This window comes from Eubalaena glacialis, chromosome 10 (genome assembly GCF_028564815.1).
Source record: "Eubalaena glacialis isolate mEubGla1 chromosome 10, mEubGla1.1.hap2.+ XY, whole genome shotgun sequence".
NCBI classification, from domain to species: domain Eukaryota; kingdom Metazoa; phylum Chordata; class Mammalia; order Artiodactyla; family Balaenidae; genus Eubalaena; species Eubalaena glacialis.
This window is the reverse complement of record NC_083725.1, coordinates 113540282-113554178: the sequence shown is the minus strand read 5'-3', so window position 1 is coordinate 113554178 and position 13897 is coordinate 113540282.

Sequence of the window (13897 nt, the reverse complement as noted above, 5' to 3'; positions counted from 1 at the left end):
CCCACTGTTCCCACAGAGGTCACTCCACTTCAGCTAACCCTCTGTCCAAAAACTCATGCAGCGATCGTCTATGTAGAAAATCCAATGGAATCTATACAAATGCTACCACAATGAAAACAAATTTAGCAAGGTTGTGGGCTATCAGATCAATATTTTTAAAGAACTGTATTTCTGGTGGCGCAGAGCCTGGTGGCGCAGTGGTTAAGAATCCGCCTGCCAATGCAGGGGACACGGGTTCAAGCCTTGGCCCTGGAAGATCCCACATGCCGCGGAGCAACTAAGCCCGTGCGCCACAACTACTGAGCCTGCACTCTACAGCCCGCGAGCCACAACTTCTGAGCTCACGTGCCACAACTACTGAAGCCCATGCACCTAGAGCCCGTGCTCCGCAACAAGAGAAGCCACTGCAATGAGAAGTCCGCGCACTACAACGAAGAGTAGCCCCCACTCACCACGACTAGAGAAAACCCTGCGCACAGCAACGAACACCCAACACAGCCAAACATAAATAAATAGAATAAATAAATTTATTTTTAAAAAAAAAAGAGAAGCCACCGCAAAGAGAAGCCCGCGCACCGAAACGAAGAGTAGCCCCCGCTCGCCACAACTAGAGAAAAGCCTGCGCGCAGCAACGAAGATCCAACGCAGCCAAACATAAATAAATAAATAAATAAATTCATTTTTTTAAAAAAAGGATTGTATTTCTATACACTAGCAATAAACAACTGGAATTTGAAACTTTAAAAAGAATACCATTTACAGTAGCATCAAAAATGTGAAATCTATGAAGACAGTAAAAACATCAGTGGTTGCTCAAGGCTCAGAGGGAGGGAAGCAGGATGAATAGGAGGGACACGGGGGATTTTTAGGGCAGGAAAACTATTCTATATGACACTATAATGTCATTATATGTGCCAAAATGCTTGATAAGCTACAAGGTAAGTAGTATTATTATCCTTAGGCTGAGGAAGGTCGTGAGACACAGCTAAGAAATAACGGAGCCTACACTTGAACTCAGTTGACTTGACAGCAGAATTCATGTGTGTGTACACACACACACACACACACACACACACACACACACACACACCGTGCTCCCACGTTTCTCGCCAGTTTTCTCTGCTCCCTTCACGGCTTTCTTTTAGTTACACTGAAAACCTTTATGCATCTTGCTCCCCCCACCTCCCTATTCAGTCTTTCCTGGAAGCAGAGAAGGGACTAAAATGAACGCAGCCAATCAGGAGGCTGTGAAACTCTTCCCCCTCCCTGAGGCAGATGCTAACATCTAGAAACAAAGGAGAAAAGAAGAAAGGGGAGAAGAATGCTGAAGCAGGCTAGTCTCAGCCCTCCAGGCCGGATCCTGGCTGCTGGAGCAGTGTGCCACTTACACTTGGGCTCTTGTCCAGGAAGTTCAGCCTCCCAACTAATCCAAGCTTTCCTGCTGGACTCCAGGCTCTTCTCCTCTTCTTCTTCTCCGCCTCCAGTGAGCCTTGGGTTGGCACTGATGAGGCCCAAGAAGGCAAAACACAGCAAGAGGAGTCACTGAGATCTGGTCTCATCCCTCCATCCCTCAGGCCCTTCCTCCTCCTCAACCTCTGCCTGCCTCTCCTGGGATGGCAGGAACCAGTACTGATGGCACTGGGAAGACCACGTGAAAGAGGGATGGAGGATGGCATGATCTGCAGTCCAGAAGAGAACCCAGGATTCCTGGTCCTTGTACCCGTTCTGGGCTGGGGGTGGAGGCGATGAGGGGCTCTGGCAGCGGCTGCAGAGAGGCAGGAGCGGGTGGACGCAAGCTGTGGCTGCCCAGCCCGGAAAGCTAACAGTTCATCCATGCTCAGCTGCCTACCCAAGGCCTGCTCTGGCTCCTTCCTGAGCTAATGGGATTCTACACTGGCCCAGGAAGCCTGCCTCCTGCCGCATCCACAGACAGGCACCTATTGCCCCAGCCCCAGGGAGGGGCGGAGGAGGGCCGGTGCGACCTGTACCTGGCTCTGAAGCTGCTGGCGCAAATGTGCAACCACGCATCGAAACCGCAGGTACCCTCCAGAATCCCACTGGTCCTGGTCTCTGATTCTAGAGACCCTTAGCCTTGGCCCTGCCCCGACCCCGGCTTCTGGCCCCGCCCCCTCCTTCTACCAACCTAGCCTTCAGAGCCTCAGCTGCGTCTCCGACCCTGGCCCCGCTTCTAGGCCTTGGCGCTGCCCCTGAGACCTGGCCCCGGGTTCGATCACAAGGCCTCATCACCTGGCCCCACCTCTCAGCTCCTTCACCTGCTGCACTCCTCCCTTCCTGGCCGGATGACTGGTTGGGACCGTCCTCACCTGAGTGAGCCAGGTGAGTGCCCCTTCCCCCACGCAGCCCCGCCCCTGTGCCATGCCCCACCCCTCTCTGGCCTTTACCTGCCTCCCAGCCCAACCTGCACCACCACCAACGCAGGGTTTCTCTCCATTATCTCACTAATCCTCCTGGGTTCCTTCGGGACAAGACCTGCTACCCGCATTTTACAAGCCAGGAAAGTCCTGTCCAGTCCCTGGGACGGGTCTCTGCACCTCTTTTTCTCCCTGGACCTTCCCAGTGGTATCCATGTCCAGTTCATCCTCCCAGAAGGATTCTGAGTCCAGGGCTGGGACTAGGATGAAAGGCACTTGGACTCACCTCTCCTGCCTCGCCCTGCCCCTGTCTTCCCTTAAAAGTTTGACATTTTGGGACTTCCCTGGTGGCTCAGTGGTTAAGAATCCACCTGCCAATGCAGGGGACACGGGTTCGAGCCCTGGTCCGGGAAGATCCCACATGCCGCGGAACAACTAAGCCCGTGAGCCACAACTACTGAGCCTGCATGCCACAACTACTGAAGCCCACGCACCTAGAGCCCGGGCTCCGCAACAAGAGAAGCCACCGCAATGAGAAGCCCGTGCATTGCAACAAAGAGTAGCCCCCGCTCACCACAACTAGAGAAAGCCCTCATGCAGCAACAAAGACCCAACGCAGCCAAAAATAAATAAATAAATAATAAATAATTTTTTTTTAAAGTTTGACATTTTGTTCATCGTAGATTCTTTTTGCATTAATTTTGATTCTTTTAAGTATTACGTTAAAATATTACATATCTTGATTACTGAGTTTTTTGGCACCCCTGAGATTTTGCACCTGAGGGGAGTCCAGCCCTGCCCTGCACACACCACCTTCCTTGGCTGCCCACTGCTCGGGAGACATTCAGGGACATTCATGATCTGGCCCCTGCCAAGGTCTCTGGGTTCCTCTCTCTGTGCCCACTGCCCCAAGCCCTAGCCCTTTGTATGATCTCCTTATCATCTTTATCTTGCAGAAACTTGATGGTTTGTTTACTATTACCAGGCAAAGGTAACAGTAGTGCAAAGTCATCTAGTAAGGAAAGTGCTTGGCATGTTCTGGGAATAACAAGGCCCATGTGGCTGGAGCAGAGTAGCAAGGAAGCAGTGGAAGGAAATTAGATCAAGGAGGGAGAAGAGGCTGATCACACAGGGGCCTTGCAGGTACTTATAAGGCCTGGAGCTTTACTCTGAAAAAGATAAGTTGATAGAGCATCTCAAATGGTGGAGGGATATGATTTGACTTATATGTCAAAGGGAACCTTCTGAATGCTACATTGAGGACAGACTGTACAGTGAGTCAGGGTAGAAGCAGGAAGACCAGTGTGGAGGCAGTTATCCAGGTGAGAGATGACACTGGCCGAGACCACAGTGGCTGCACCCTTGATATATTTAAGGAAGAGACAACAGGATTTTCTAATGAATTAGATTCAGGATGTGAGAGAAAGAGTAAAGTCAAGAATGACTGCAAGGTTTGAGGCCTGAGCTACTGGAAGGACAGGGTTGCCATCTACTGAGATAAGCAAGGCTGAAGATAGAGCAGTTTTGGGTTAGGGATGAGTCATGTCTGAGATGATTCTAGATATCCAAGTGGAGCTGGCAGCCAGCAATAATGACAGCGATAACAATAATCATAGCTCCAGCCGTAGTACTAATCGGAGGCCGGCACTCTTCCAACGCTTTACATGTCTTAACTCATTTAATCCTCGTAACAAGCCTGTGACGTTGAGCTATTATTATCCCCATTTTACAGATGAGGAAATACTGGATATACAAGTCTGGTGTTCAGAGGAGAGGCTGGGCTGGAGACATAAATGTGTAAGTTATCAATGTGTGGGTGGCATAAGTCACCTGTGAAGTGGGTGTGAAGGTCCAAGGACTGAGCCCAGATACTCCAAAGTTTAGAGAGTGGAAGGATGAGGAAGATCAGCAAAGGAGATTGAGGAACAACAGCCAGGGATGTAGCAGGAGAAAAAATGGGGGGTCCTCAGAGGCTCTGTACAGAGGAAGTGATGAAGAGAAAGCACTTTGGAAACTGCAAATTGAGATCTCAATACGAGGAGACAATTTTGGGTTAGTCACTAGCCACTGAATGGTTATATAGCCTACCGCAAGTCACAGGGAATCAGCTCCCACATCTGGAAAATGGATCTTTACACCCTGTGACTGGTCCTTATCCCCAGTCTCATCCCAGGACCACCTGCTGAGTTAGGCTTACCACCCTCATCCCTCTGCATTGACCTTCCCACCATCCCCCCACCCCTTGCCACTTGCCTCACTAGAATGTTCTAGTTCATAATCTATATTTTTGCCTCCAAGGTGTTCCCTCATCTTGAACCAGGCTTATGATGGGGCGAGGAGGGTAATTACTTTAAATACTTGTAGGGTTCACCTCCCATCCTGCCTCTCCTCTGGGCCCTGGCTCTCGTTTGACCCTGGCTCGGGCCCAAAGACTCAAGAGATGCAGCTAGGGAGAGAGAAAGTGCTGCCTCAACTCCCTAGAACCCAAAATCTCAGACATGGCTTTAGAGAGGAAGGCTGGGAGCCATGGGTGGGAAGTGGGACTAGGGCCGGGAGCTGAGGTTCAAGGTGCAGGGGTCTGGGGCTGGGAACCAGGAGACTTGGGGCCAGAGGCCTCATAGGGGGCTGGGGAATAAGGTCTCTTGACTGAGGACTAGAGGCTGGAGGCTGGGTGGGGGAAACTTGAAGCTGGGGCATGGGATTGGGAACCAGGAAAACACAACTTGGGGCTATGGGAAGCCATCACATTGAACCCTACCAGGAGGGCCCAGACAGCACTCTTCAGGCCTCTGGGGACCAGAAAAGATCAGAGAAGGGGCAGCTGGATGGAGTTTGCGCTCTCCAGGGCTGAGCCAGGGAAAGTCACAGAAGGTCATGCACAAAGAAGGACACACTAAGGTGAGTAGAGCAAGGGCCCAGAGATGGAAGTGTCCAGGAAAGGCTGGGGCAAGGAAACAAGTCCTCAAAGGGGCAGGAGTCCAGGGGACTGAACGATGGAGGGAATGCCTAAAATGATCACATACTGGAGCTGGAGGGTTTCTAGATAAGCTAGTCCAGAGTGAGTCAAGTATGTTCCTCAGATGCCGGTCCTAAAATATGCTCCACAGAAAAATGGTTCTGTAGTGAAATAAGTTTGGAAAACTGTATGTTCTCTCTGCCTCTCAGAGATTTTTAGTGTGCACTTGCCATTTAAAGGTTCTGATAGGTTCCTACAGTAAAGAAAGCCTAATTAATTTTCTATTTTATCATGGAAGTCTTTTTTCTTATAACTTACACCTACTAATGTCCTGCAACATAGACTTTGAGGAACAGTAGACTAGCCTCCCATTTTACTTCCAGGAAACCAAAGCTCAGAGAAGGAGAGTAATGTGCCCAACGTTTCATGACCAGGAGAGGCAGAGCTGAGTAAAACCCCAGGTGTCCCATTCTCAAAGAACATCAGAGCTGGGAAAGTGCTCTGGGACCATCTAGTGCATCAAGTCTCTCTTTGCCTTTGCCCTCAGTTCCATTTATGGATGGGTAGACTGAGGCTGGGAGAGGGACCATGACTATTTCTCTCCCACAGGGTCTAGACTGGGCCCCCAACTTGACTCAGTCTGGTGCCCTGACAACTCTGGAACCAGATCATCCTCCCCAACCAGGCCTACACTCGCCCCACTAGGGCCAGCTCCCACTGACCATCCCTCTACCTTTCTTCACCTTTTTTCCTATTCTTAGGAAGTTCATGGACTCTGGTCTGCCCTGGTACCTTTCTCAGGATCATTTTATCTCCTCAGCTCATTCACCAACCCCACGGCTTCTGGGTTCTGGTTTCTCCTGTTCCCTCCCCAGTGTTGAACACAGTGCTGGGCATAGATTCGAGACTGTTCCCTCAGGATGGGGCTGCATTATCAATCTGGAGGAAGTAGGATATGTTATAGGCTGAACTGTGTGGTTTTTATTTATTTTTTTATTTATTTTTAAGTTTTATTTATTTATTTATTTTTGGCTGTGTTGGGTCTTCGTTTCTGTGCGAGGGCTTTCTCTAGTTGCGGCAAGTGGGGGCCACTCTTCATCGTGGTGCACGGGCCTCTCACTATCGCGGCCTCTCTTGTTGCGGAGCACAGGCTCCAGACGCGCAGGCTCAGTAATTGTGGCTCACGGTCCCAGCTGCTCCGGGGCATGTGGGATCTTCCCAGACCAGGGCTCGAACCCGTGTCCCCTGCATTGGCAGGCAGATTCTCAACCACTGCACCACCAGGGAAGCCCCTGCACTGTGTGGTTTTTAAACAGGGACTACTGGTTGACAGCTCTGGAGGCCTATCCCTGGAATGTAGGGCAAGGGAGCAAAAGATCCCCAGGAGGAGGGCTGAACTGGAGTGGGCTTTTATCCCTGTCTTCCCCCCACCCCAGGTGGTTTGCAGAGTCAGCCCACTGGCTGTTGGCGGCAGGAAAGCTAGAGCAGGCTGAGCATGTGCTCAAGGAAGAGGTTCACATCCCTGGGAGAAAAACACAGAGATAAATACTCACCCCAGAAGTGAGGCAGCTTGAGGCCCAAGCAAGGCTGCTTCCCACCATCCAAAACCCAGACCCAGCCTGGCTTCCTACCTCCCTCCCTGCACTGCTGCCATTTTCTGTTGGGAGGTCTCCCTTCAGACAAGGGCTTCCTTCCTCTGATATGCACCCAATCCCTCCCTTTCTGAGCCTCTGGTCCTCTGTGGGAAGGGGAAGAAGGGCAAGAAGGGTGGGGAAGTTTGGTCCCCCACCGCTGAGGGCTGTGTGCTCCCTACCCCTGCTGGCTGGGCACATCCCCTTCTCCATCTCCCCAGGGGACTCCAGCTTCAAGCAAACCACTGATGTGCCCGAGGGAAAGGCAGCTCCAGCCAGCAGGCCCCTCCCCCGCCCTGGCCTCAGCCCTGGAGCTACGGCCCCTAACTCGATTCTGCACCGTTAATCACAGCGTGTGCCAGCCGGTGGAGTAAACAGGCGGCCTCCGAGGTCCACTCAAACTCATCAATCCCTGCCTTGGTCAGGCCTCCTTTGGCGCTGGGGCTGGCAGGAGGCGCCAAGGGGGCGGGGAAGGGGGGCCATGGAACCAGGGTCGTGTTAGACCCTGGCAGAAAGCCTGGTTGCCCCACAGTCCAGGGATATGGGTGAGGAGGAAAGGAGAGATGTGGGTACACTGACATTGACACTTGGGGGATCTTTAAGATAGGGGCAAAAGCAGTGATTGGGAATCAACTGCCTAGCTCTGGGACTTACTAGCCATTTGACCTTGGCAGATTACAGAACCTCTCAGTGCCTCAGTTTCCTCATCTATAAAATGGGGATAATAATTCTACCTACTTCCTCGGGTTGCTATGAAAATTAAATTAGTGAAAACATGTAAAACACTGAGAACGGTGCCCACACACAGTTGGGGCTATGTGTTTTGTTAAATAAATGGGACAACAGAATGAATGACTGGGAGAGACACCGGCTTAGCAAGTTCCGGCAATTCTCCTCTGCCTTATAAATGGCCTAGAGAGTTCTCATCTAGTTAGACTGCAAAACCTGCAAACTCTGGAGGAGTCAGGAGGGCAGAATGAGTTAACCTAACCTCTCTGGGCCTCAGTTTTCTAACTGTCAAATGGAGGTCATAACTGCGCCTATAGCATGGAGTTGTTAGGGGGATTAAATGAGAAAGTTCATGAAAGCCTTTACGAATGCGTTAGCCAGTAGCAAGCGCTGCAAGGAAGGGCAGCCAGCTCCTATTTCTTCCTAGAGCTGGGTCTGCACCATCCTTTACCCACCCCTGCCAACAAAAGGCCCGCACTGTAGGCCATGAAGGATGAATATGTACTATCATTACTCTCCCTGCGAAGGAAAATGGGCGCTCGGCACCAGGCACACGCCAGCCCCTGGCACCCCGGCCTCTCGCTGCCCGTTCCCGGGCACGGAGCTGGGCGGGACACAAGGGGGCGCGGCGGGAGGTGCGGAGCGTGGTGGGTACCGCTGGCGCGTCCCGGGCAGCCGGCACGGAGGGGAGGACCCCGAGCCGAGCCTGGGTGGTCCGCGATGCGGCAGGCGGGAAGGGTGAGAGGCAGCCCCCTGCCCACCGACGGACGTGCTGCGCCCGCGCGGGGGCTAGGCTCTCGCCGAGAGGTTGGTGGGAGAGTGAGCCGACTTAGGTTCCACTCGCCTGGCTCCGTCCCACTCCTTGCCTTCGTGGGCTCCGAGCCTCGGTCTCCGCCTCGGTGGGGAACTCGAAGACAAAGCGTACACGCCCACGGGAGTCGGAGGGAGGGGTGTTACCAGGAAAAGAAGCAAATTTAGCTGGGTCGGGGGCAGGGCACCCCGAAATCGGTCTGCCTCCCCCCCGTCACTCCCTGGGCGCGCGGACTCAACTACAGAGAGTTTGGGAGAAGCCTTGGGCATCCGGACCTCAGGGCCGGGATCCCGCCTGAAGTTTCCGCCCAAAGCTCCATACGATTTCTCTCCAGCAGCCTCATGTCGTCCTAGTGCTGGGCCGGGGCCCCTATACCATGTGGCGGGAAACATGGGTGCCCAATGTCCACTAACCAAGCGTAGCAAAGTCGACTCTGTTAATCAGATTTTTCGAGCTGTTTCTGGCCATAGAGATTTGAGCGAGAAGCACTGGCCTCCACAGTGCGAGGAAAAGTGCGCCTTCCCTCCTTCCGGGCCTCACGTCCACAGTGCGTCCAACTCCTAGGCGGCAGCAAGTGACCTGGACTCCGAGGTCCTGTCCTCATAGGACAGGCGGCCTGTGGGAACCCTGTGGGAACACAGTTCCTCCCCGCGGCCCAGTCCGGCCGGGATCCAGAGATTCGTCCAGGATGCTTTGCCTCGGTTCGCAGCAATCACCACCACCGTCCGACCCCGGGCGTCCTGTTAACTCAGCCCCACCCGCCATAAGGACTACGCAGCGCCCCGCAGCTTCAGGCCGCGCGAGGAGCCCCTCTCCGGGCCGCCCGAACCCATCCTTTCTTCGGAAGCTGACCTCGAGGCTTCGGGGCTGGTGGAGCCGGGCTCTTGAGGGCTCTCCACGTGCCCGGAGGCTCCCAGCACAGAGCCAGGCCGGGGAGGTGAAGCGCCCGGTAGGTGAAGGGGAGATTGTTTCTAAGAGGCTTAACTTCGGAACTAGACTCGGAAAACCCCGATTTCCTGTCCAAGATGATGCCTTTGTTGTGGCCACTTTCGTCCCGGCCTTCGGGCAGCAGGGACTGCGGGAGCCCCTTTCTAGGCCTGCTCTATCCGCAGCCCCGCCCTGGATTCTAGTTTCTCCTTTTAAGTCTGGGAATTAGTCCCTCCCGGAATCCCCGCCGTCGGGAAGGTGAGACCGAGGGGGTAACGAGACTGAGGGCCTAAAGCAATGGGGGCTGGGGGGTGGGGGGCGGGATGGGGATGAATCAAGGAAGGGTGCCCTGAGGACAACCGGCTGCCTCCCTGCTGGGGTCGGAATGGAGGTCACTTCCCACCGCGGGTGAGACCACCAACCCAGGCCCATTCCAGAGGGCACTGAGGACCAACCAGCTCAGCTTCATAGGTCTGGTGGGGGCCAGGAGGATAGCCCACTCCCGCCTCCTTCTCCCAGAACAGAGGAAGCAGCACTGAGAAGCGGCAAGTTTATCTGGGTTTGAGGTTCTAAAATGGGTCCAAGCCAAGGGTGAGGGTTAAACTGAGGGGCTGCGAGCGCGCAGCATGAGCGCGCTCACTTCCTTTCCCCACCCCCGCGCGGCATTCAGACAGGATCCCCGACCTTTTAAAAATGCTGTCACAGGTTTCTGGCATCCCTGAAACTGCAGCCTCCACGCTCCCACCCCGACCCCAGGATGCCCCCAGGCACACTGACCGCACCCCCACACGAAACCCCCGGGGGATGCGCGCCACTTAAACATCTACTCATCTGTAAAATGGGAATAATGATAGAACCTCCCTCAGAGAGCTGTTGTGAGAAACAAACTAGTTAATGAATTAAGAGCCCTTAGCAGCGCCTGGCACGTAGTAAGTGCTCAATACGAGTTATAAATAACGATGATAATGGTTTTCACTTGTAGCAAACGCCAGTGCCAAGTTTAACCTGCAACTAACGATCAAACAGCGCTGTCAGGAAAGTAGTTCTAAGTGCCGTCACTGATAAAACAGTCGTAGAGAGGGGCACCAACTTGCTCTGCGCGGTTCCACTGGGAAGAGGAAAACCTGGATTCGCACCCAAGGCAGCTTCTCTCTTCCCGCACGCGAGGAAGCTGAGAGAGGGGCCCAGCCACGCGGGGCGACCCCGTGTTCCCACGGTGGCCTGGAGGAGTGACCCCTCCGCCCAGCGACCAAAAACAGCAGCCGACAGGAGCCGATGCCCAGGGGTCCTGTACCAACCGGGGTCCCACGCAGCCGGAGAGAAAAGAGAACTGGCTGGGGTCAGGCCGGGCCGCGCGAGGGCGGCTGGGGGGCGCGCGGGGGCGCGGCTGGACCCCCACGTGCGCCGCCTGCCGCTGCTTAGCCGAGCCCTTTGTCGGGAGCAGCCGCGTTCGTGCCGCACTCGGTGGCTTAAAATAAAGACAATGTTCCCAGCCTCCCTGCGGCTAAATCCGGCGCGGGTGCGGGGGCGGTGAGAGAGCCGGGTGGGAGAGCTTCTCCCGGCCCTACCTCCCTTCTCCCTTCCTGCCTCAGTTTCCCCATCTGGTAAGGGGACCTAGCCAAGCCTGGGCCTAGAACAGCCATGCAATCGGGTGGGGGGGGGGCGGGGGGCGTCATCCCCTGCCTCCGCGGCTGCACGGACTTAAGGCGCAAACAAACCTCTTGGGACAAGAGGGGCGCTCAGGAGGAGGCAAGGGAAAGCTGGACACCCTCCTCTCCCGCCTACAAAATAAGTGTTTTTATTTCTAAAGGGACGTGTGCAGAGGCGGTGGGAGAAGGAAGGGAGACCAAGGAGACTGGGGGGAGGGGGCAAGGAGAGAGCCTGATTCAGACTCGGAAATGGATGTTGAGCGTGGAGGCCTAACACCCACACACTCAGCCACGTGTACGCGCACAAGTACACGCAGCCCCACCGCGCGCGCAAGCCGCAGCCGCAAACCGAGCACAACCCAGCAGGGGCAGCGGGAGACCGCGCCCACGGGCAGGGACTGGGCGAGCTCTGACCCGCCAGCTGACTCCGGGGTGGGAGGGGGTTGCTCAGATTCCTCTCTAAGCGGCAGCGTCTCCTGGACTTCAGAAGGGAGGGGTACTGGGCGCTTGCTCTAGCCTCAGCTGGCTTCGAGAAGCAGAGATGCCCCCACATGTACCTGCCACGTGTGCCCACCACTGGCATGATGGCCGCTGGCCACGCCCCAGGGACTCCAGTTTCTGCTCCACCGGACTCCCTTGGCAACTGGGCTCCAGCCTGAGGAAGCCCCAGGTTACCCTCAGGCATCAGGATTGAGAGGGGGTGCTGGGTGGGGGAAAGGGCAGGGGGCAAGTGGTGGGGCAGGTCCCAACCGCCTGACCCACTCCAGAGCCGTGGGCTCAGAGCCAGGGACCTGAGTGCAGACACTTGCCAACCACGTTTTCAACACGCCTCTGCTCTTCGGTTTTCTCGTCTACATAGTGGGGATAACAGTTGATCTTGGTCCTTCCTATCCTCCGTCCCAGGGCTTCAGCATGGCCCAGTGAAGCAAAGGCCCGGCAGCCCAGCGGCAGCCTCCCCATGTCTGCTCCACAGTCAGCTCCCCAGGAGGTCTCAAGGGCCAGGTGAGGGTGGGGCAGGACCCAGGTCTCTACGGCTAAAGGCCCCCAGGGGTTCTATCTCTGAGGGAACTCAGCACAGAAATCCAAACCGGCCTGGGGGAGAGGGGTGCTGGCCAAGCCGTTGCGCTAAGGGATGTGGAGAGGAAGGGCAGGCTTATCACTTCCCAGGTGCACACCTGTGAGCCCCGAGTGGGAGTCAGGGAGACAGAGTTTGACAAGCTGGGAGGAGAGCTGTCTGTCTGCCTGTCTGTCTGTCTTCCAAGTGGAAGCTGGGGGTGGAACAGGCAGGGTGGTAGAGGCTGCCTCCCTTGTCAGAATTAGCAAGTTCCACAGTTGGGCAACACTCAGACACACACCGAATACAGACACACACACGTCCTGGCTCCAGACCCACAGGGCGACACCTGCATTTACACCGGCTGCATGCTGACATGCGACTCAGGGACACACATGTGCGGGGCACTCAGCAACGTGTGGAGCAGGCATACGGCCCCCCACTCGTCCCCGCAAACCCGACACCCGTGTGCCCTCACACCCAGCTGTGTGGCAGGGACAGAAAACAGCACACCACCCAGCACGCGGGCTCAGCCGTTCAGCCCCGGGCGGGGCGGGTGAGCCAGCCCTCTGGGTCTGTTCCAAGTTGGAGCCTCTCACGTGAGGCCCAATGTGTCATTTCCAAACAGAAGGAATCTAGCTCCTTCGCAGCAGGGAGGAAGAGCAGGTTGTGGGGCTGGGTGGGTGGGCGCGTGGGCATGTGCAGGGGGCAGGGCATATGTGGAGGGAAACAGGCATGTGAACGCCGGGGTGTGTATGGCGGGGCATGGTGCACGCTGCTTGGGGTCTCTAAGGTTGGGTGGGGGAAGGAGCCCCGGAAACAGTGTGCCTTTGTGAGGGTGTGTGTGTGTCGCCGAGTCTGTGTGCGTTGGGTGTGGGTGTTTGTCTCCCTGTATCTGCCTTCTCTCCCGTTCTGGACTTTCAGCCTTCCTGGGCTCATCTTCCTCATGTCCTACACCCTCCCTCTCAGGACTCGAATTTGGTGCCCTAGTGGAGAAGGGGGCCACGCTCCAGGACCCAGTCCAACCCCGGACACTGCCTGAGGCTTCCCTCCAGCTCCCCCTCCCTTCCTTTCCTCTCTTTTCTCCCTCCCTCTCTTTCTCTTCCTCCCTCCCCCCCCCCAAGGCTGGCGTGCCAGGGGGTGGGACATGCCAATCACTAGCTGTGCCTCTCCGGCTGCCAGCACAGGGCGCAGCTCCCCCCAGGAGCCAGGTGTTTGGGTCCCTGGAGACACCGTCGGCCCCCGGACAGGCAGTGGAGCTGAGGAACCTTCAGACTTCTCTCCAGCCCCATGGTGAGTACGTTTGGGAGGGGCTCCACCGAGGTGGGGGCAGGAGAAGCAGGGTCCTTGAGCAAGGCAGGGACCAGAACCAGAAGGAAATGGGGATGGACCCCAGACAGAGGAGGGGGCCAGGGAGGGGTCTAGAGGCCCAGGGGGCTCTGTAGCTTTGGACACTGGCTGCTCCAAGTACCCCATCTCCTGGCTTCGAGTGGATACACCTAATGTTTTTCTGGGATTCAGCTGGGAAAGGACATGGAAACCCCCTTAGGAAACTGGACCTGGAGCCCAGGAGGGATTAGGTTGCCACACAGCAGGCAGAGTCTCCAAATCCCAGGGACAGAGTGAGGAGGGCAGGGGGCCAGGAGGTAGCCCTTGCCACCAGGATGCTGTGGGAGGTTGACCCCCCCCCAAACTGGGGTGCCAGTCCCAGTACCTCCTCCTCTCCTCCCTCAGGGAACCCTGAATCCCACCACCCCCATCCACCTTC